This window comes from Schistocerca gregaria, unplaced genomic scaffold (assembly GCF_023897955.1).
Source record: "Schistocerca gregaria isolate iqSchGreg1 unplaced genomic scaffold, iqSchGreg1.2 ptg000186l, whole genome shotgun sequence".
NCBI lineage: Eukaryota > Metazoa > Arthropoda > Insecta > Orthoptera > Acrididae > Schistocerca > Schistocerca gregaria.
The window spans coordinates 132501-137500 of record NW_026061733.1 but is presented as its reverse complement, the minus strand read 5'-3'; the positions used below and the strand labels follow the sequence as shown (position 1 = coordinate 137500).

The window sequence follows — 5000 nt, the reverse complement described above, 5'->3', positions numbered from 1 at the left end:
AGACCTGTTATTGCTCAATCTCGTGCGGCTAGAAGCCGCCTGTCCCTCTAAGAAGAAAAGTAATCGCTGACAGCACGAAGGATGTCACGCGACTAGTTAGCAGGCTAGAGTCTCGTTCGTTATCGGAATTAACCAGACAAATCGCTCCACCAACTAAGAACGGCCATGCACCACCACCCACCGAATCAAGAAAGAGCTATCAATCTGTCAATCCTTCCGGTGTCCGGGCCTGGTGAGGTTTCCCGTGTTGAGTCAAATTAAGCCGCAGGCTCCACTCCTGGTGGTGCCCTTCCGTCAATTCCTTTAAGTTTCAGCTTTGCAACCATACTTCCCCCGGAACCCAAAAGCTTTGGTTTCCCGGAGGCTGCCCGCCGAGTCATCGGAGGAACTGCGGCGGATCGCTGGCTGGCATCGTTTATGGTTAGAACTAGGGCGGTATCTGATCGCCTTCGAACCTCTAACTTTCGTTCTTGATTAATGAAAACATACTTGGCAAATGCTTTCGCTTCTGTTCGTCTTGCGACGATCCAAGAATTTCACCTCTAACGTCGCAATACGAATGCCCCCGCCTGTCCCTATTAATCATTACCTCGGGTTCCGAAAACCAACAAAATAGAACCGAGGTCCTATTCCATTATTCCATGCACACAGTATTCAGGCGGGCTTGCCTGCTTTAAGCACTCTAATTTGTTCAAAGTAAACGTGCCGGCCCACCGAGACACTCAACTAAGAGCACCCTGGTAGGATTTCAACGGGGTCCGCCTCGGGACGCGCAAGCACGCCTTCGGCTCGCCCCACCGGCAGGACGTCCCACGATACATGCCAGTTAAACACCGACGGGCGGTGAACCAACAGCGTGGGACACAAATCCAACTACGAGCTTTTTAACCGCAACAACTTTAATATACGCTATTGGAGCTGGAATTACCGCGGCTGCTGGCACCAGACTTGCCCTCCAATAGATACTCGTTAAAGGATTTAAAGTGTACTCATTCCGATTACGGGGCCTCGGATGAGTCCCGTATCGTTATTTTTCGTCACTACCTCCCCGTGCCGGGAGTGGGTAATTTGCGCGCCTGCTGCCTTCCTTGGATGTGGTAGCCGTTTCTCAGGCTCCCTCTCCGGAATCGAACCCTGATTCCCCGTTACCCGTTACAACCATGGTAGGCGCAGAACCTACCATCGACAGTTGATAAGGCAGACATTTGAAAGATGCGTCGCCGGTACGAGGACCGTGCGATCAGCCCAAAGTTATTCAGAGTCACCAAGGCAAACGGACCAGACGAGCCAATCCGATTGGTTTTGATCTAATAAAAGCGTCCCTTCCATCTCTGGTCGGGACTCTGTTTGCATGTATTAGCTCTAGAATTACCACAGTTATCCAAGTAACGTGGGTACGATCTAAGGAACCATAACTGATTTAATGAGCCATTCGCGGTTTCACCTTAATGCGGCTTGTACTGAGACATGCATGGCTTAATCTTTGAGACAAGCATATGACTACTGGCAGGATCAACCAGGGAGCTGCGTCAACGAGAGCTGAGCAGCCGGCCGCCCGGGAGTGTGTCCCGAGGGCCCGCGCGAACACGCAAGCGTCCGCTCAATTATTCTGCAAACAGGAGGAGGCTGAGCTCCCCTGCACGATACACCTCGAAACCCTCTCAGGTCCCGGCGGCGCGCAGCGCCGTCCTAAGTACTTGGTCGGGTTCGAGAGAGGCGCAATCGCCCGGAGATAGGCGAGTAGACGCTTTCAGTGCGAACACCCGTGCTCCCAACTGAGCTTGCCGCTGCCGACAGAGGCCCGGGAGCGTGCTGTCGTGGCATTGCCGGCGGGAAACAACACGCGCCACCTACGGTGACCGGCAGCTCCAACGCCAGCGCCACAGAAGGGCAAAGCCCCACTTGGGTGCAGAAGCGAACTCTCCCAGCACAGCGCACGCGCCAACACGTCCGCAGAGCTGCGATACAAACCACCTGCGAGAACCGCTGGGGGCGACCGAGCAGCAGACGGCGTCGCGACGCCGAGTGCCGGGCGGCGGCGCATCCTCAACGCACACAGTCCGCAATCGGACCAGCACACTGCAGATGTCCACCGCGCTTCGCACCGGGCTCGGCAGAACCCACTTTGGCCGCCTGGCGCCGCGCGCAGGGTGCGCCGGCGCATAGCTGGGACGCCAGCCGGGCCCGTCGGCCGGCGCTCCTGCCACTGGGCGCCCCCCACCAGCCGGCTGTAGTGCGTGCGCTCACGCAGCGCGCGGCCAGCACGCCGGGCGGCCCCCCCTCACCGGCCGGGGACTGTCCCGCCAAGCCACAGCCTCGTATCGCTTCATACCCACATGGCCAACTCAGGTTCGGGGGCATGGCGGGTACCGCCGAAACAACCGGTTCACAGATGTACCGATCGTCGCTATCACCGATGCACCTGCAGCGCGAACAACCGCTCAACAACTGATTTCCAGTTCATTTGCGGATCTTTGGCAGCAAACGTATACGTCAATCTACATTTGCGAAATCTACGATTCTGGCATGCCTGCATGTTATGTGTCACGACACGCTACATCAGCCCACATACACACTGCGGCATGTACACGAGAGAACACGTGGAAGATGGTCCGCGCACGTGTGCAATGTCCCTTGCGCGGTCGACTGTCAACCGGCCTCTGTAGCATGTCGCAGATGTGGAACGCGGTCCACCGTGCTATCATGTTGTGTGGGGCAATACGATTAAATAGGAAAACCCTCGTCGCTACATCAACAGACGGCTCACGCTGATTCCCGGCAGAGGGAGGAGGGGGGGGGGGCCAACATGCAATACTTTCGTCCGTACCTACTTACCACATGTCTGTACGGCGTACAACAGTGCAATCTCGCTGTAATGGGGAGACGAGACAAGTAGCATCGTGCACAACATATGGCCCTTATGATTCGCCATTGTAGGGCGCAGCCGGTGTACGGTCAAGCATGTGCCACATTATGTCACTCAGTACGTAACGACGGATGATCAGTGTGGGTTACGCGTACATCAGCGGACAGTCCACACAGGCCGTACCACAACGTACACTGACTGCATCGACAACCGAATGCAACTGAACAGCTGCAAGGCTCATTTCACAAACAAACGCCTGACCGACCAGCTTGGAAGGGCAGGAGGGGAGGGCGATATTCGTTCTGTAGCGGTACACCCTTCCAGTGGTTAGCGGGACTGTGTAGAAAGTACGCAACACTCGAAAGACCTTTATGTGAGGGTACGCACCATGGCATCAAGAAATACACATGACACCAGAGGATCCAAGCAGTGAACTATGTTCAGAGGGTTGCTGTTAGGCAAAGCTACATTCCTGTGACGTTACATGTGACAGTTAAGGTGCAGTGTAAGTTAGGTTAAGGTGCAGTGTAAGTTAGGTTAAGGTGCAGTGTAAGTTAGGTTAAGGTGCAGTGTAACTTAGGTTAAGGTGCAGTGTAACTTAGGTTAAGGTGCAGTGTAACTTAGGTTAAGGTGCAGTGTAACTTAGGTTAAGGTGCAGTGTAACTTAGGTTAAGGTGCAGTGTAACTTAGGTTAAGGTGCAGTGTAACTTAGGTTAAGGTGCAGTGTAACTTAGGTTAAGGTGCAGTGTAACTTAGGTTAAGGTGCAGTGTAACTTAGGTTAAGGTGCAGTGTAACTTAGGTTAAGGTGCAGTGTAACTTAGGTTAAGGTGCAGTGTAACTTAGGTTAAGGTGCAGTGTAACTTAGGTTAAGGTGCAGTGTAACTTAGGTTAAGGTGCAGTGTAACTTAGGTTAAGGTGCAGTGTAACTTAGGTTAAGGTGCAGTGTAACTTAGGTTAAGGTGCAGTGTAACTTAGGTTAAGGTGCAGTGTAAGTTAGGTTAAGGTGCAGCGTAAGTTAGGTTAAGGTGCAGCGTAACTTAGGTTAAGGTGCAGCGTAACTTAGGTTAAGGTGCAGCGTAACTTAGGTTAAGGTGCAGCGTAACTTAGGTTAAGGTGCAGCGTAACTTAGGTTAAGGTGCAGCGTAACTTAGGTTAAGGTGCAGCGTGGGTTAGGTTAGGGGCCAACGTGGGTTAGGTTAGGGGCCAACGTGGGTTAGGTTAGGGGCCAACGTGGGTTAGGTTAGGGGCCAACGTGGGTTAGGTTAGGGGCCAACGTGGGTTAGGTTAGGGGCCAACGTGGGTTAGGTTAAGGGCCAACGTGGGTTAGGTTAAGGGCCAACGTGGGTTAGGTTAAGGGCCAACGTGGGTTAGGTTAAGGGCCAACGTGGGTTAGGTTAAGGGCCAACGTGGGTTAGGTTAAGGGCCAACGTGGGTTAGGTTAAGGGCCAACGTGGGTTAGGTTAAGGGCCAACGTGGGTAAGGTTAGGGGCCAACGTGGGTAAGGTTAAGGGCCAACGTGGGTTAGGTTAAGGGCCAACGTGGGTTAGGTTAAGGGCCAACGTGGGTTAGGTTAAGGGCCAACGTGGGTTAGGTTAAGGGCCAACGTGGGTTAGGTTAAGGGCCAACGTGGGTTAGGTTAAGGGCCAACGTGGGTTAGGTTAAGGGCCAACGTGGGTTAGGTTAAGGGCCAACGTGGGTTAGGTTAAGGGCCAACGTGGGTTAGGTTGCCAGAGATGTGTCAAATCAGGATGTACGTTTGGCTGGTGTCAGGTGGTGGGTTGGTTCGATGCCTTTATAAGGGGTGTGGCCAAAGGGTATTTTATTACTTGTACCTTTTGTGTTGTGGCGTGGCGTTGCGTCCTGTGTTGATACTGGGTGGACCACTGTGGGTGTTGCTGGCTGATTTGAGCTGCGTTGTTTGCGGGTGATGTGAGACATTCTGTCTTATTAGTGGACGTGACGTTCCTCTTGTCGTTGTTTGGATAGTGTCCTGTGGCAGCGAGGATAAAATGGATGTTGTTGAACGATAGTGCTTTGGTGCTTTCGCTTTGTTACACACAGAGTGGACTGTGAGATAGGGTGACTGGGTCGAGTGCGGTTCACACTGTCCTCCCCAGTTTACAGTATGTATCA

The 5000-nt window shown here is 53.4% G+C and overlaps 1 non-coding gene across 1 annotated transcript in view; it reads right to left on the bottom strand.

Moving 5' to 3' along the window:
• LOC126304881 (small subunit ribosomal RNA) overlaps positions 1 to 1523 on the bottom strand; it is a 1893-nt gene extending 370 nt beyond the window's left edge. Inside the window, exon 1 of the ribosomal RNA XR_007553259.1 lies at positions 1 to 1523. This exon is cut by the window's left edge and continues 370 nt beyond it. This is a non-coding gene — a ribosomal RNA (small subunit ribosomal RNA).
• Positions 1524 to 5000: the final 3477 nt, after the last annotated feature.